The following is a 19,247-nucleotide window of genomic DNA, read 5'->3' as shown; positions in this document are numbered from 1 at the left end:
GAAAAGGCTATATACTGTATTTTTACAACTGTATGACATTCTGGAAAGGGTAAAACTATAAAGACAGTAAAAAGATTTGTGGCTGTCAGTGGTTAGGAGGTATGGAGGGATGAACAGGTGGAGCACAGATGATTTTTAAAAACTATTCTGTCTGATCCTATCATAATGGATACATGTCATTATACATTTGCCAAAATTCATCAAATGTACATTCCCAAGAGTGAACCCTAACATGAACTTTGGACTTTGGATGATAATGATGTGTCAGTGTAGGTTCATCGATTGTAATAAATGTACCACGTTGGTGCAGGATATTGATAGCAGGGGAGGCCTCGTGTGTTTGGGGTAGGGGGGCATATAGGAACTTTGTACTTGTTGCTCAATTTTGCTGTGAACTTAAATAGGACATCAGTTTGGGCACGAGAGACTTTTTGGGATTATGGAAATGCTCTCTATACTGATTATGGTTACATGGAAATATGCATTTGCCAAACAGTTCTAATAGTACACTTAAAATTGATGCATTATATTATATATAAATTATATCTCAAAAGGGTTGACTTTGTTAAGTGCACAGTTTGGATGATGAATTATTTTATCATAAGAATGGTATAACAAACAAAGGGCTGTGGTAGTAGTCTGGACTAGCAATAAAGGCGTGCACAGAGCCTTTAAAAATAATAACAGAACAAACTTGGCCTGCTTTATTATCCCCAATGAGCAAGCAATGTTAATCAATGCCAGTAACAATCTTCACCTTCGTGGCTGCATGGACTGCTTTCACCACAAATGATACATATTCCCATTCCCTAGAGACATAATAAAACTCCTACTGGTTTGGATGTATTCTTCCAGAAGGTTTCCCTCTGCATAAATGAATCATAATCTACATTAGTCGAATGCTGTCTGCATCTTAAAATCAGTATATGATCAAAACAGGCCTAAGCTTAAATATCCCCCTCATAATATGAATTTGAAGAATCCAACAATAAATCAGAAGTTTTACCCCAAATGTGTAAATTACTATCATTTTATTAAAACTTTAATAGCAAAATTATTAAAAACTGGCATTAGAGTACAGGAACAATATTCTCAGCACTGTACCTGGTGGATTGTTCTCGAAGCCACTGCATTACATTTACGCCACACTAAGCAGATGCTCGTTTGCAGTTGATGTCTAGGAAGAGCATGTTATTTGGAGATCTATTGGGGATTTTTCCCGTAAAACTTCCTTTTTTTCTTCATTCTCTTTATATTCTTTCTGGTGTTTGGTATGAAAATGATTTAATATAAATATTGGTTATTTGGTCATTTTCCTTGTCTTAAAATTTTGAGCTGATGTAGTTGTCATTCCCCCATGACAAACGGTCATGAATTGTGAACAATTCAAAAGTAGAATTTTTCTTGAAAATTAATGGTCTAGGTGGAAGTAAATAACTAAAAATAAAATCCACTTCATAAAGATAACTTTCTGTAATATCATGAGTGCTAATATACTAAGCTAAACTTTTCTGTAAAGAAAAAGTAAATAAATATTTCAGGCTTTGTAGGCCAGACCGTCTCCAGGACAAACATACTACTCAATTTTGCCCTTCCAAAAGCAGCCACAGAAAATATGTAAACAAACAAGCATGACTGCAGAACCACCTATGACTTCTGCGGGTCCTACACACTTTTACCTTATGGGATCCTCTCATAATAAAATGAATTAAAAATTATTTTTGCTGTAGGTCCTATACACTTTTGCTTTATAGGATTCTCTTACCATAATAAAATAAATTAAAAATTATTTTTGATATAACTTTAAGCACTTTAAAATTTAATTTACTTCTGCTTTAGGCAAAATTTAATAGACTTATGAGTCCTAAAAATTACATTTTTTTCCTTGTGTGAGAAAAAATTAAACAATTTTTGACCTAAATATTCATTTTTCTTCTAATTTTTTTTAAATTAAACATTTCATAGGCTTCTAAAAAACCATGCCTAATGGATAAATTGGCCCTGCATGGCTGTGCTCCAACAAAACTTTATTAGGTGGCAAGTTGTTAAACCTGCACAAAACAATTATACATGTTTAGTATTGTTATGTAATCTCTATTATTCTGCCTGGCATTGTTTCTTAAATTTTAAAAACAATTGATGGCTCAAATACTCTTCCTAAATGTACCTACCTCATTTATACTGTATTAATAATCATATTAACTGTCAATCTATTTCTATATGTATTTAACCATTTGAAAGTCCTTAAAAATTGTCACAGACTGGATTGACCATACTAGTTGAAATCAACATCCATTTTGATTAGTCAATGCCTACTCATTGTTGACTATATTTAATATCACTCTTGTATCTACTTCATTCACCTTAACAGCTGCATAGTACTCCTTTATATCAATGTTTATTTAACCAATTCTTTATAAATAGATATTTAGATTGTTTCCAACTTTTTCACAATTCCAAACAATGTTGCAATAAACAACATTGCACAGTGGAAGAATTATTATATTTCTAAAGGATCACTTACTAGGAATGGAAATTTGGGGTCAAAAGGAATGTATATCTAAAATTATGGCCAATATTAGACAACTGCAGCAAAAAGGTATGCCAAATCATATTTTCCCTCAGGAACATATGGAAGTCCTTATTTCCCCACACTCTCACAACATACTTTTGAAGTTTTGGAATCCTGATTGGGGGGAAAAAATTCCACATTACCACATGGCTCTTTGAATTTGCATTTCTATAATTACTAGTGAGATTGGGAAAGGTATTTTTCTATGAACTGTACACTTAAGATTTTTGACCATTTTGCCTGTGAGTGCTTGTCTTTGCATTTATTTTTATGTGCTCTTGATATATTATGAATATACACAGTCCTAGATGTTTTATATTTGTTGCTATTGTAAATTGAATCTTTTCTCTTACTCATGTTACTAAATTATTTATATTGACCACTTTGCTGAACTTTCTTGTTGGCTTGCTTAGACTTTTCCAGTATATTCTCATTTTAAATAAAAATAACAATAATTTTGCCTTCTCCTTTCTCAATGTATATACCTTATATTATTACATTGACCAGAACTTCAACAAAGTGGTTAAAGAGTGGTGTTGATAATGTTCCTAAATTAATGGTAATTTTTTTTTTTTTTTTTTTTTTTGAGACGGAGTCTTGCTCTGTCACCCAGTCTGGAGTGCAGTGGCGCAATCTCGGCTCACTGCAAGCTCCGCCTCCCAGGTTCACGCCATTCTCCTGCCTCAGCCTCCCGAGTAGCTGGGACTACAGACGCCCGCCAACACGCCCGGCTAATTTTTTGTATTTTTAGTAGAGACGGGGTTTCACCGTGTTAGCCAGGATGGTCTCGATCACCTGACCTCGTGATCTGCCCGCCTCAGCCTCCGAAAGTGCTGGGATTACAGGCATGAGCCACCATGCTCGTCAGTTAATAGTAATATTTTAAGTGTTTTCTTCATTACACATGTTATGATGGCAGTTGGTTTATAATATATATTTCTAATTATGTTAAAATATTTCTTCTTATTTTAACCTAAGATTTAAGAAAATCAAGAATGGCTGCTAAATTTTACCTTGCCGAATACCGTTTCAGCACCTACTACAATGATCACATATGCTTTTTCTTTTCAAATATAACCATGTATTGAACTTTATTTACAAAATATTAGTGAATAGAGTTATTAATATTGAATGATTTTTGCTTTTCTAAAATAAATTCCACTTCATTATCCTACATTTCCTTTTATGTGCTGTTGAATTTTACTTGCTAATATTTGATTCGGGAATTTTGCATTATTGTTCAAAGGTGAGAATGCCTATTATTTTTGTGTGTGTGAGCTATCTTTGCCAGGTATCAATCATGTTGGATTCATAAAAATGATCTGGAAGCTTTTCTTCTTTCTCTTTGTTCTAAACATTTTAAGTGACAGAGCAACTGCCAGTTTTTGGGAGTTTTGAAAGGAATTACCCACATACCGACAAGGCCAAAAGTGTCAGCTTTCAGCAATTCTCAGTTCTTCCAGGTTACCAGCCACTTAGATTTTCTGTTGCTTCTTTAGTTAGATTTTGCAGTTATCATTCATGTGCCCTCCTATCATTTTCCATTTCATCCTGGTTTCAAATTGTTTATTGTAAAGTCAAATAAATTATTCCCCCTTTTTTTCTACTCTCTAGGGTTATGTCTAATTTCTCATTCATAGAGAATACATTTGTTTTCATTCTTCCTTTTTGTCTGGATTATGGTAACTAGTAAATTATACTGTTTACTGTGAGTTTTTCCCAAAAGACATTTTTCATTTACTAATCAATTCTTTTGGTATTCTTTGTCTTAATTCTCAATTTTCTGTGTTTGTTTTTACTTCATTCTATTTTACATAGGTTTGTTTTGCTTTACCCCAACTTGTTGAATTGAATGATTAATCCATTTCTATTCTTTCCTATGTGGTAATAAGAGCTTTTTGAGGCAACGCATTTTCCTGAGTACAGCATCAGCTTTGACATGCAAGCCTGCTCATCATTACTACAGGCCAGATGTTCCTCAATTATGGTTTGAAATTTTTCAAGTGACTGCATTTTCAATTTCTTCAATTGAAAATCAAGAGATTTTCCATTTTGATTTGGTTGTTTTATTGGAGTTGTTTTATTTTTCAGTGTGAATGTAGCTCTTTTATTAGTTACTTTTGGTTTTAATGCATTGTGGTTAGAGAATGTAGTCTGTACTCTTTTCTGGAATATGTCAAAGTTTCCCCTATATATAACCTAGTATATATTAGGTCAGTGCAAAAGTAATTGAGGTTTTTGCTATTACTTCTACTTTTAATGGCAAAACCGCAATTACTTTTGTACTGACCTAATATAACGCTCAGTTTTTGAAATGCTTAATAAATGCTAGAAAAGAAACAATATTTGCTCCTGATGATAGAGTTCATTATTAGTCTATTAGTTCATCTTTATTTATTTTTGCCTATCTTAATTCTCAAGCACTAATATGAGTGTCTCAACATTTCCCCTACAACTATATTTTCATCAATTCTCTTATTTCCTGCAGTTTCTGCTTTATGCATTTCTACACCATGCTAGTTATTTCATAAGGTTTATGACAGTTATCTCTTCAATGTGGAACATATTCATAACTTGTTTACCATGATTATCTGACTTTTGATTATCGCTTGCGCCATCACTGTCTGCTTTGGCCCACTGTTGTATCCTCAATTTCTGTCGGTACCTGGTCAATAGTTAAAACTTCATAAATCTTGGTTGAAAAAAAGAAGATGCAAAAAAAGGAAGAGAGGGCAGAAAAAAGTATGCACTACACCTCAATTTAATATAGTTTTTATTGGCCTCAACATTTTCTGATATAACATCATAAACCCTGCTTCCTCTTGGGTAGTATGTCTTTTATAAGCAACTTAATGTCAATTATCAAATCTCTTTTGTTTTGGTTGTATCTATTGTAGATAGTGTGTGGCTGGATTCAGCTTTTTGATTAGATCTGTGATTCCTTTTTTTTTTAAAGTAAGGACTTAAACTCTTTCTATTTTATATTATAAAATATATGTTTGGGCTTACATCTGTCATCTCTTTTAAATACATAATTCTTTACTTTCCACTACTATTTGTTTTGTTTAATTTATTTTGCCTTATCACGTTTCCATTCATTTTCTATTTCCCTTTCATTAATCATTAACTTTATGTGTGTGGGTATATATATTTTTTATTTTACTAGTTTACCCTAAGTGTGTGTGTGTGTGTGTGTGTGTAAAATTTTACTAGTTTACCCTAAGTATTTGAGAGGTGTATATATCTCTCTCTAATCTTCACTCAGGGTAAACTGGTAAAATAATTTGTAAATAAAATGTTTTAACCTATATTTCCAAATTCATCAACTTTAGAAATAAAATAATATTGATAACTTCCACCTATGAAAGATAAAATTAGTCTGCTTACTTTTCCTTTCTCTTCTTTAATTTTTTGTTTGTGTTTTATAGGGGCAAGAGGAATCTCTCAATCTATTATCATGAAATTATCTTTTAAACTTTAGGGATTTTTATATCATAGCTTTTCTTTCAAGAAGTGTAATTCTTGCTTTGTGATTATAATACCACAGTTATTTCAAGTTTATTTTTAAATTTAAATAGAATGTGCACTCCCAGTTTGTATCTATTATAGGTTTTTAATTTTGATTCCTCTTTTTGCCATATAAAGCAATCCACATCAGCACTATTGGATAGAAACACAATGCAAACTGTGTATGTAATTTTAATTTTTTTGGTAGCACATTAACAAAAGTAAAAAAAAGGTGAAATTAATTAAATAATATATTTTACTTAACCCAATATATCTAAAGTATTACAATTTCTATGTATAACCAATATAAAAATTATTAATGAGATATTTTACTTTTTTTAATACTAAGTCCTCAAAATCTGCTGTGTATTTTACTTCTATGGCACATCTCAACTCAGTCTAGCTGCATTTCAAATGGTCAGTAGCCAATACAGTGAGTGGCTACCATACTGGATAGCACAGCTATAAATCATGGAACACACAGGAAATTACAATATTATTCAGGTCCTTAGCCCATGGCCTTCCATCCCAGAGTCCCAGGCTAAAGAGATCAATGTCTCAGCCTATCATAGTTCTTACAAAGCACACCAGCTGTGAAGCTCTGGGCTAGATGACTCTTCAAGTCGTACTTCTAGGAAGTGACTCTTAGGAAGTGGTTAATTAAGAAAGTGTTTCTCAAGCTTTAACGTGCGTATGAATTACCTGGGCATCTTATTAAAATGTAGACTCTGATTCAGCAGCTTTGGAGTGAGCCCTGAGTTCTGCATTTTTAATAAGCCCCTAGAGAATGTTGGTTCTCGGAAAACACTTTGAGTAAGAAGGGATTGGTTTCTACGTAGTGAGGTTTTGCATACCCAATGATGTATCTGACATTTTTTCAACTTGCTGTCTAGAGCAATCTAAATCACTGCTGTTTAATAGAAATATAACACAAGCCACATATAGAATGTGGCTATAGAAATCTTGGGTCCCATTCATTTCCTTTTCCCGCTAAGGTTCTTATATTAATTGGAACCCACTTTCATTCTCTTTTGGAATCTGATGTTGCTGAGACAATTTATGCAGCTAGTGTAATTTATTTTTTCTTTTCCTGCTTGGATATTTTATCCTTTATCCTTAAATATCATCATGCTAATCTTCCTTCCTTCCTTCTTTCCTTCTTTCCTTCCCCTTTCTTTCTCTTTCTTTTCTTTTTTTGTTCTTTTCTTTTCTTTTCTTTCTTGCTTGCTTTTCTTGCTTTCTCTACTTCTCTCTTTCTTTTCTTCCCTTATCCAGAACATGGTGAGACTTTTGATCTGTGAATTCAGATGTTCTTTTACTTTGGGAAGGCTTTCATCTAATTCCACATTTCTTTAATTAAAAGATGCGTCTTTTTCACATTTTAATCTTTTTCAACTATAAATATAAGTGACATATTCATTTAATATTTTATGGTTTTCTTCTATTCCTCCAAAATTAATTTTTAAATTGGCGGTGGATCTTGAAATTACTAATAGTTTGAGATCAAAGAAATAAATGTTTTATATTTATTTTCAGTTCCTTTTGTTTTTGTTTTTTTTTCAGAAATTTTACTTAGCCCTTTGATGTTTTTCTGTTGTCTGTTTTTCATTATTATTATACTTTCTTACCACTTCTCTCTCTTTTCTTTGTAGTCTGCATTCTATGTGATTTTTTCTCCAAAGCCATCCTCTAAATCAAAACTCTATTTTTCACAAGATTTACTTATATCTAGCTGCTTCTAATTTAGGTTTTAGTTTTGTAATGGTTTTATTTTCCTTCTGGACTTTCTTGGCTTTGCTTCTCATTCTCTCTTGCATTTCTTTCAGCTCTTGATTTACAGAACTGTGTTGTCTAATGCCTCAAGTTTGGAGTTTTTTTGACTGAAACAATTCTTGATCTTTGTTTTGCACGTAACAAATGCTTCTTTTCTTTGTGGAAGTATTTTTGCATCAGACCCATACTGGTGCTTTTGGGTTTTCTGTGTAGCCTTTGGATATGTGTTTGTGGGAGGAATAAAGTTGAGGAAAGACAGATCCAACAGGGAGTGCTCCTACATATTTCATATTTATGTTCTTGGCTATTTTGTAGTTTATTGCTGTTGAGAATAGAAATGTTCCTCTCATTATAGTTTTCACTGTTCATTGCTACTTTATAAAAAAGCTTTTGATTTTTTCTGGATTTATTTTGCAGTCAGCTATCTTAACATTAGGTTTCATAATTTTCACTTGATGCTCTTATTTACAGTCTATCTGGAACAGCAAACACTTACATGTTTCTTATTATGTGCCAGTCTCTATACTTTGTTTTTTATCTTTACAATTTCTATATGAGGCAAGTACTCTTAGTTAATGTCACAGAAGAAAGTGATATCAAGCACCCTGCCCAAATTCACAAAGCTAGTAAGTAGTAAAATGCTGATTTGAACTAAGGTAGATGGGCTCTTAAATCATCACCCTGCTGTTTGCAAAATTTGATTATGTTATCTCCTTCTGTCCAAATAATTTTTGGAAAATAATATCACAATGGTTAAAATTAAGTATATATGGTTATCTTTATTATCTCATTTCTTCTACAACTTGCCCCCTCTCCACTAAGGAGATGCACTAGTTGTCAGAAGAGCTAAGGTTTACAGTAGCTCTATACTAACTGGGTATGTGGCCTTGAGCAACTGTTTATCATTCTGAGCCTCAACTTGATCATGAATGAAGTGATAATAAATACATCTACCCATTTTACAAACTCTCAAGATTACTGTGGGGTTGAAATATAATTATTTATGTAAACTGCTTTAAAATCTAGATAGAGAGATCATTATTACTCTAATTTCACACCGAGAGTACTTCTCAAAGAATCCAGTTGCCAAGAAGCTTGTTATTATCACTTTCTCTCTACCATCTGCTAGTCTCTAACACACACACTCTACTACCTACTACCCACAAACATTGCCACTTGCCATTTTCCAATGAATCTTTTTTTTTTTTATACCTTAAGTTCTAGGGTACATGTGCACAATGTGCAGGTTTGTTACACAGGTATACATGTGCCATGGTGGTTTGCTGCATCCATCAACTCATCATTTACATTAGGTATTTCTCCTAATGCTATCCCTCCCCCAGCCCCACACCCGCCGACAGGCCCCAGTGTATGATGTTCCCCTCCCTGTGTCCAAGTGTTCTCATTGTTCAATTCCCACCTATGAGTGAGAACATGCGGTGTTTGGTTTTCTGTCCTTGTGATAGTTTGCTGAGGATGATGGATTCCAGCTTGATCCATGTCCCTGCAAAGGACATGAACTCATCCTTTTTTATGGCTGCATAGTATTCCATGGTGTACATGTGCCACATTTTCTTTATCCAGTCTATCATTGATGGACATTTGGATTGGTTCCAAGTCTTTGCTATTGTGAATAGTGCCACAATAAACATATGTGTGCATGTGTCTTTATAGTAGAATGATTTATAATCCTTTGGGTATATACCCAGTAAAGAGACCGCTGGGTCAAATGGTATTTCTAGTTCTAGATCCTTGAGGAATTGCCATACTGTCTTCCACAATGGTTGAACTAATAAACACTCTGACCAACAGTGTAAAAGTGTTCCTATTTCTCCACATCCTTTCCAGCATCTGCTGTTTCCTGACTTTTTAATGATCACCATTCTAACTGGCGTGAGATGGTATCTCATTGTGGTTTTGATTTTCATTTATCTGATGTCCAGTGATGATGAGCATCTTTTCACATGTCTGTTGGCTGCATAAATGTCTTCTTTTAAGAAGTGTCTGTTCATACACTTTGCCCACTTTTTGATGGGGTTGTTTTTTTCTTCTAAATTTGTTTAAGTTCTTTGTAGATTCTGGATATTAACCCTTTATCAGATGGGTAGATTGCAAAAATTCTCTCCCATTTTGTAGGTTGCCTGTTCACTCTGGTGGTAGTTTTTGTTGCTGTGCAGAGGCTCTTTAGTTTAATTAGATCCCATTTGTCTATTTCGGCTTTTGTTGCCATTGCTTTTGGTGTTTTAGACATGAAGTCCTTGCCCATGCCTATGTCCTGAATGGTATTGTCTAGGTTTTCTTCTAGGGATCTTACGGTTTCAGGTCTAACATTTAAATCTTTAATCCATCTTGAATTAATTTTTGTATAAGGTGTAAGGAACGGGTCCAGTTTCAGCTTTCTACATATGGCTAGCCAGTTTTCCCAGCACCATTTATTAAATAGGGAATCCTTTCCCCATTGCTTGTTTTTCTCAGGTTTGTCAAAGATCAGATGGTTGTTGATGTGTGGTGTTATTTCTGAGGCCTCTGTTCTGTTCCATTGGTCTATATCTCTGTTTTGGGACCAGTACCATGCTGTTTTGGTTACTGTAGCCTTGTAGTATAGTTTGAAGTCAGGTAGTGTGATGCCTCCAGCTTAGTTCTTTTCGCTTAAGATTGTCTTGGCAATGCAGGCGCTTTTTTGGTTCCACATGAACTTTAAAGTAGTTTTTTTCCAATTCTGTGAAGAAAGTCATTGGCAGCTTGATGGGGATGGCATCTATAAATTACCTTGGGCAGTATGGCCATTTTCACGATATTGATTCTTCCTATCCATGAGCATGGAACGTTCTTCCATTTGTTTGTGTCCTCTTTTATTTTGTTGAGCAGTGGTTTATAGTTCTCCTTGAAGAGGTCCTTCACATCCCTTGTAAGCTGGATACCTAGGTATTTTATTCTCTTTGAAGCAATTGTGAATGGGAGTTCACTCATGATTTGGCTCTCTGTTTGTCTGTTATTGACATATAGGAATGCTTGCGATTTTCGCACATTGATTTTGTATCCTGAGACTTTGCTGAAGTTGCTTATCAGCTTAAGGAGATTTTGGGCTGAGACAATGGGGTTTTCTAAATATGCAATCATTTCATCTGCAAACAGGGACAATTTGACTTCCTCTTTTCCTAACTGAATACCTTTTATATCTTTCTCTTGCCTGATTGCCCTGGCTAGAACTTCCAACACTATGTTGAATAGGAGTGGTGAGAGAGGGTATCCTTGTCTTGTGCCGCAAAGAACCATTCTTATCCTGCATCCACATAGCAGATTCTAGTTGCCTACCCAACATTCTGATACTCCCAATTCTCTCCTTCTATATTAACAGAACTCCTATGTTGATTGATGAGGCAATGTACTCAGCTATGAAAATACATCTCCAAACCTTCTTTGTAGCTAAGGTTAGCCAATGAGATATATGCGGAAGATGGATTACCCAGCAGGAAAGTAGGTATTATTGCACTATCCCCACTCCTTCTTCTTACTACACTAAATACAGATATAACATTTAGAGCTCCAACTGCCATCTTGGGACCATAAGACAATCTTACAGATAGGAGTTCCATGCCAAGAAGGTAGAATAGAAAGGTAGAAAGAGGCCTGGGCTACTAATAACCATGTACTGCCTACCTGTGGACTTATTTTACACAAGGAAAATATTAGCGTATGACTTGTTTAAGCCACTGTTTTTGGGTCTGCTATTACTTGCAGCTGAATATAATCATAATTCATATAATCTAGAGAGATATTTCATATCCACAAGAATACACATTTAAAGCACTTAGCAATATTCATATGTAAATAAATAATTGGTGATTAAAATATAAGAAAATTATAAATTAGTTATCTATTAATTAAAGAGGTCCTGCAAGACCCTTCTTAGGCAATGTTTTTATGTATCACTAGATTATTACATTATGATTTACTCAAATTTTTGTCTTGTCTGTTTCTTGATTGTTAAAAGACTGCCCTAGGTGATTAGCTACAAAATTACAATAATCATAACTACTAGCATACATTTAATACATACTCACTATGTGCAAAGCATTTTACATAATAATCTCTAATTTTCACTTCAATTCTATAAGTTAGCTATAATTATACCCATTCCACAGATGAAGAAACTAAGGCTCAAAGAGTTAGCATAGCTTGCCCAAGGGCTTGCAGTCTCTACAAAGATGGTGTTCTTCCATTGCACTACGGTGCCTTTCTGAAACTCTAATTCCATTATTCCATTCTCTCCATGTTTCTTATTATTTTCCAAAATAATAATTAATTAACCAAGTGACTTATTTCATCTTGAGAGAGAACGTTTGAGGTGTCACCTGGGACAATTGAATAATGTGGAACGTTACATTGGCCTTTCAGAGACCAAGTCTTGAGTTACAGTATCATCCCAAAGAGTGGCTTGATGGATGAGAATTCAAATAGGGAGTATTAGAATATTGGGTAGGCAATTAGAAATCTGCAACATGAATACAGGACAAGAATGGTTCCTTGAACTTAAACAAATTCACAACAAAAAAACAAACAACCCCATCAAAAAGTGGGTGAAGGATATGAACAGACACTTCTCAAAAGAAGATATTTATGTGGCCAAAAACATTAAAAAAAGCTCATCATCACTGATCATTAAAGAAATGCAAATCAAAACCACAATGAGATACCATCTCACGCCAGTTAGAATGGCGATTGTTAAAAAGTCAGGAAACAACACATGCTGGAAAGGATGTGGAGAAATAGGAACACTTTTACACTGTTGGTGGGAGTATAGATTAGTTCAACCATTGTGGAAGACAGTATGACGATTCCTCAAGGATCTAGAACCAGAAATACCAATTGACCCAGCAATCTCGTTACTGGGTATATACCCAAAGGATTATAACTCATTCTACTATAAAGACACATGCACACATATGTTTATTGAAGCACTATTTACAAATAGCAAAGACTTGGAACCAACTCAAACGCCCATCAACGATAGACTGGATAAAGAAAATGTGGCACATATACACCATGGAATACTATGCAGCCATAAAAAAGAATGAGTTTATGTCCTTTGCAGGGACATGGATAAAGCTGGAATCCATCATCCTCAGCAAACTAACACCAGAACAGAAAACCAAACACCGCATGTTGTCACTCATAAGTAGGAGTTGAACAATGAGAACACCTGGACACAGGGAGGGGAACATCACACACCAGGGCCTGTCGGGGAGTTGGGGGAAAGGGAAGGGAGAGCATTAGGACAAATGCCTAATGCATGTGGGGCTTAAAACCTAGATGATGGGTTGATAGGTGCAGTAAACCACCATGGCACATGTATAACTATGTAACAAACCTGCATGTTCAGCACATGTATCTCAGAACTTAAAGTAAAATTAAAAATAAAAGAGAATGGTTCCTTGGAGAATGGCAAGTGGCAATGGTTGTGGGTAGTGAGTTGTGTGCATGTTAGGGAATAGGCCAGAGGAATTTAGGGAAGTACCATAAAGCACCAGGGATTGATGGGGCAACAAAAATGTTTGTAACTGCCACATGCACCACCAGTCAGCCCTTCCTCATAAAGTAGGCATGCATCTCGTTTTATCTTAGATCCCAACTTTGCCCAGTGCCCAACTCCTCTTCCTTTGCACTTTCCACTTGCTCAGTGTATACTGGATCTGAGATCCTACAAGATTGACAGGGGCATCATCAAAGCAAACTGCAATACCAAGAAAAGTACACATTCCAAGTGAATTTGTGCCCTCCACTCTCAGAGCTGGAGGATTCTGAGTATATGCTCCGGGGTTGAAAATTCTTCCTTTTTGGAAGATGATTTGAACTTGAGGAAGGAAAATCACAACATGAAATACAATACAAACAAGACATATGTGTCAGCCTTACACTTCATTATAGAAGGATGCTAAGCATATGCTCATTGAATACTTATGAACAATTTCTGCATGTAGCTCTGATTCAAGATGGGAAATATTTACAGTGGCAAACTTTATTTTCACAGACTCATAACATTGCTAGCAATGGCTCCCAATTTTACTGACATTTCCAAAGTTCTTTTCAGAGAAGTGATTAGCTTTTGAAATCTGTGAAAAAGCCTTTTAGATGTTTTAACTTAATATATATATAATAATTAAATATAAAATCATTGCATTGAATGTTTGCTTTAACATATTAATAATAGTTCAATATCATAACCACACAGGGTCCTCCGGGGAACTACTTTAAGATAATGCTAGCAGGTTCCCTATCAAAACCTTACATCCTGCACCTACCCATTGAAGAAAAAGGAAAACTGAGAAATATCTGCAAATAAATTTGCTCCAGAGTCTCCAAATAAGTCAGCAGTGGATTTAGATTTCATATTTTAAGTTAAGCCACTGAAAGGAGAATAATAATAACAACACAAAACCATTCATTCGTCATCAAAGATTAATGGCTCAGGTTCTCAGCAGTGATGAAGAGCCTGCCTCATCTGAAGGAGTTATTTAGAAACTTGGGAATTATCTTCTCTACTTTAATTCATATGAAATCTCAGGATTCCTACTTATTCTATTTGTAAATTGTAGCACTGTAAACTTAAATAGAAAAAATGGAAAAAAATCTTGCAGTGTGAATTTTTTCTTAAGGATTTTTGTTCAGAATTCACAAAGTAAATATATATCTTCCAAGATACCTAGCCTGACACCCTGAGTTAACAACGATTAATTTCAGAACAAGCAGTTGAATACCAAAAAACAAAATAAATGTGATGTACGAAGCACTACATCAACTTGTGAAGATCCTGGTAAGAGAAATAACATGCTACCAGCTTGGGGATCCTGAGAGTACCAAATTCCCTCCAGCACTTTGAAAGAACCTTATCTGGAGACTTGCACACAGTACAAACTCAGAAATAGTTGTTGAAGCTCTGAGTGCTGTTCTTAGGAAATCTCAAAGATCACAGTTTCGTTTGGGACAGAAAAGAATTCCCACAAACCATGAGTGTTTAGAAGTTTTTTGTTTTTTTTTTTGAATTGTATTGGGAAGGTTTTTATTTTTATTTTTATTTTTTATTATACTTTAAGTTTTAGGGTACATGTGCACATTGTGCAGGTTAGTTACATATGTATACATGTGCCATGCTGGTGCGCTGCACCCACTAACTAAATTGGAAATCATCATTCTCAGTAAACTATCACAAGAACAAAAAACCAAACACCGCATATTCTCACTCATAGGTGGGATTTGAACAATGAGATCACGTGGACACAGGAAGGGGAATATCACACTCTGGGGACTGTGGTGGGGTGGGGGGAGGGGGGAGGGATAGCGTTGGGAGATATACCTAACGCTAGATGACGAGTTAGAAGTTATTTTTATAACTGAATACACCCCAGTATCTAATGCCTTTGACTCATTACCTACACAGCCATTGCTGTTTATTTGGGGGTTCCTGCATTGGGGTTAGGGGCTCAAATGTAGGACTAAGTGACTTCTAAGGCAGTGGTTCTCAAACTTTAGCTGCATCAGAATCCCGTGGAGGATTGTTAAAATACACATTCCTTATCCCCATTCCCAGAGATTCTGGTTCAACAGGGTTTGGTGGGGTCCAGGAATTTGCATTTCTAACGGGGAAGGCGATGCTATTAGTCCTTGCACCACACTTCGGATAGCACTGCTCTAAGGTCCTTTCCAATTCTGAGTCTACCTTTCAGAACCTGTCTTAACCATCTGTAAAATTCCTTAGAGCTCAGATTTGGGGGCGTCAACAGGTGCAAATCACCAGAAAGGAGAATCCTTCTCACATCCACCTGTCTACCCGAGGCTTCCTCCCCCGCCTGCCTCAGGCCCCAAGTCCCCGCACCGCATACTTACCCAGCTTTCCCGGGGTCAGCGGACACTCCGGACCCTGGAAACCGCCCCCAACTCTCCAGAAGAGGCTGCACCGAGCTCCTGAGCGCAGTAACCGCGCGCCTCTCGGGCGCCCGCGGCGCAGTTGGATGGAGCGCGCGCCGGAAGCCAGGGTCCGCGCTGCACAGCTGCAGGTGGATGCCCGGAGCGAACGTCTCGTGCACTGACCCGTGCCGGCGCTGACGCGTGCCCTTGGCCTGGCTCTTCCCTGGGGCTTTTAACTCTTCACACGTTTTAATGTGAGTGTCCAGAGACGCTCCAGCTGTTTGCTGGCTTTGTTTCAGAGAAGCCGCCGGCTGCCAAATGAACTTGGGGAGTCAGAATTTCTCAGAAACCAAGGGCAATCTTTACTGGCAGCTGAGCTGCGGTCACTTCTACTACTTGGACAGAGGACTAGCCATTTGGCTCCAAGTTCCCCAATTTCTCAGAGGCAGCCTCCCAGCGAAAATGCCCAAGGAGGAGCAAAGTCCTGGGGGAAGCCCTATAAGAGAAAAAGTAACGCACCCCTGATGCTAAAGGCAGCAGGAGTTTTATCCAGCAACTTCTAGAAAGGGCAGGATGGGGAAATGGAGCAGGCAACAAAAATGAAGTTGTGATTTTTAGTACATAGATCATAGTGAAGAACTTGGAAAGCATAGGCTATTCTTACATGCATGGCTTATTTTTTGTTGGTTTGCATGGACGTGTACTCAGGCTGAGATTTTATATTACATATCTGTATATCACCTGCCAGTAAATGTACTCCTAGCTTGAGTGGTTAAGTTCAATCAATCCATTGCTTCAGCCTGCTAGCTTCTTCAGGCTGTCTGTGAAGAGATATGTTACAATTACTTACACTGATGAAAGTTTATTAAAATGTCAAGAGGAAACATAAGACATGGGAGCTCACCCTTGCTCAGCAAGAACCCGATTCTGAGATTGCTTCTGAAGTTAACTAGAAAGTTTCTAAATATGTGTTAGAAAGAATGGGTTGGAAGAACGAAGAGAGGAAAGTGTAATGAGGACTGTCAGGATTTTCTCCTTTTATTATTTAATTTTTTTTTTTTTTACAAAGAGAACACAAATATGTGTAAACCAAAAACTGTTTGTTTTTTGTTGTTGTTGTTTTTCATTAATAAGAAAAAACTGATGTAAGTTGAAAATGGTTTTTCTTAAAAAAGTGTATTTTATCTATTTTGAATTCACTTGGAATAGTCAGGGTTATGGGGTGTTCTGCACAGAACATCCTGAAATCCTGGATTTGAATGCCAAGACTTGCCCTTCGGTATCAATGAGTCTCAGATTTGTCCAGGTTTTAACAGAAAATGTTCCATTGGTCACCAGAGTGAAGCACAGAGAGAATCTATGGGCTGGAATATCAGGAAGCTAGAGTCTGGGGGGACAAAATATACATCTATTTCACATTCATGCCTGGCCCAGGCCGAAACTTTGCTACTATGATGTCCACATACCCTCAGTGTGTAAAGATTTATTAATTGAGATGTTCTTCCCCAACCAAGAGTAATGCCCCAAGGGAGAAAGAAGGCCTACTTTATACTTCAGGAGAAGGGTGGGGTTTTGCCTTCACAATTAGGGTAATATCCAAATAGTACTGAAGCCAAAAGGAAGTTGTGGGTTTGTGTTTTGGGGGTTCTTTTGTTGTTTAGAAACTTCTCTCGAAAGTATTATTGTAGAAATTTTTTTACTTGCAATACAATTATGATTTAACTTTCACAATCATGAAATAAAAGTGGCTCCAGGAATCTACAACTTTTCCACAGATTTTAACATTTCCTTTCCTTTCTTCTGCTTATACAATTGAAACAAGGTTTTCCCTAAATAAATCATAATGTGAAATTTATTCACTATTGAGAATTGCATTTATTCTATTAAGGATATATTAATTTACTTCAGACAGTAGAAGTTTGGAGTTTAATATCTGAAGGAATTCAGGCACTAAAAGTGCCAACTTTTCAATTTTCTAACAGAATAGAACACAATTGAACTTACTTTATCTGACTTGGGTTTCACTTTCCATTTTCTCTAGAAAATAAAAAGATATTGAATAAAAGAAAAGTAATCCAGAATTTCAAAAGTGTGGAAAAGACATTAAATTTTTTTTCAGGCTTCATCATTAGTTATATTTGCCTTTTATTAACCCAACCTTCATAATCTGTATTTTCTGCAGCTGTTTTAAATAAGAAGATAACATCAGAGTAAAAGATAGCAAATTCTGCTCTACCCTGCACTCATTGATTCCCACTGGGAAATATTGATGGTATGTCTGCAAATGTGAAAACCGTACTATCAGAAATAGGCAAGATGATTTTGGATGTGAGATGATTTAAATGGAATATGATTAACTTTCTCATTGATGCAATCAGAATTATTAAAAGATAAAACAACATTTTTCTTACATGTGACTCAATGTCCTTTGGTCATGCCTATATACCAACAAATAAAAAGTTAACAATTAAAATGCATTATCGATAACTGAAGCCAAATACTTTCCTCTCTGTGTACTAAATAATATTGGAATATAGTATACTTTACTTTCTCTATGTTTAAGCCATGCCGAAAATAAGCAAAAATGACTTAGCTACTTGCTTTAAGAAATACTTGCTCCTAATGGACAAGGCTGTGACTAATCAAAGTGGCTTACTTATCTATATCAACCAGCTTGCTCTAGAAGACTTGTTTCAACTCCTTCATCTCCCCGTGTCCAACAATTTAAAGCTATCATGTCATGAACTCTGCCAAACCCAAAGAGTTTTCTGTCTTGCAAAACCCACCTGAAATTCACCCAGTCTAGGACCTAAACCCTATAAATATCCTCCCGGAGTTCCTTTCTGAGACACTACTAAGACTGTCAATGTTGTGTTTACCTTTACTGCAGTAAGTTGGATCAACAGGTTTTTCTGATGGTCTTCTGGAAAATGCAACAGTTGGCAGCACACTGTAATCATGGCTTATTACTTCATGTTACAGTATCACAGTGGAAGGTAAAGCCAACAGTGTGTGGATGGTTGGGGGTCGTAGAGTCAATAAAGCCTTAATGAGAGAGTGACATGAGAGGTGGGTCTGAAAAAGTCCTAAGTTCAACTCTGCAAGACTGGGGAGCCATGTCTCATGAGGAGAAACCCTCCACCTCCAACAGCAATTGGAACAAGAAAGCAATGTCTGTACTGGATATCCATCTGCTTTTTTTTTTTGAATTCCTGAAATTACATTCCCTTCCCCCTCCTAGGAAACATTTATTCTAGCTCTACAATCCAAAGACAAATGCTGTTTTGCCAGGGTCCCACTTCCCTAGCCACAGTTCTTTGGGGATGGCCCTTGACCCAAGTTTGACCAGTCAGCCCTAGGATCCCAGGTTCAAAAAAACTGGGTTTCCATTCCTCAGAAGATAAATGTGACCCTGAAGGTTGATGGAAACCACATTCCAGTCACTGTGAAAAAAGTCTATCTAAGGATTAGAGTTGACATGCGGAGAAGA

At 36.1% G+C, this 19,247-nt stretch overlaps 1 protein-coding gene across 1 annotated transcript in view; it reads right to left on the bottom strand.

Annotated features, from left to right (window-relative positions):
- The window catches only part of COL6A5 (collagen type VI alpha 5 chain), a 131,872-nt gene extending 116,038 nt beyond the window's left edge, over window positions 1-15,834 (bottom strand). Inside the window, exon 1 of the mRNA XM_063704176.1 lies at window positions 15,737-15,834. The gene's annotated coding sequence lies outside the window, so the exon portion shown is untranslated. The remainder of the gene's footprint in view (window positions 1-15,736) is intronic.
- Between the last annotated feature and the right edge of the window lie 3,413 nt (window positions 15,835-19,247).

Source organism: Gorilla gorilla, chromosome 2 (genome assembly GCF_029281585.2).
Source record: "Gorilla gorilla gorilla isolate KB3781 chromosome 2, NHGRI_mGorGor1-v2.1_pri, whole genome shotgun sequence".
Taxonomy (NCBI): domain Eukaryota; kingdom Metazoa; phylum Chordata; class Mammalia; order Primates; family Hominidae; genus Gorilla; species Gorilla gorilla.
This window is presented reverse-complemented; position numbering and strand designations above follow the sequence as displayed.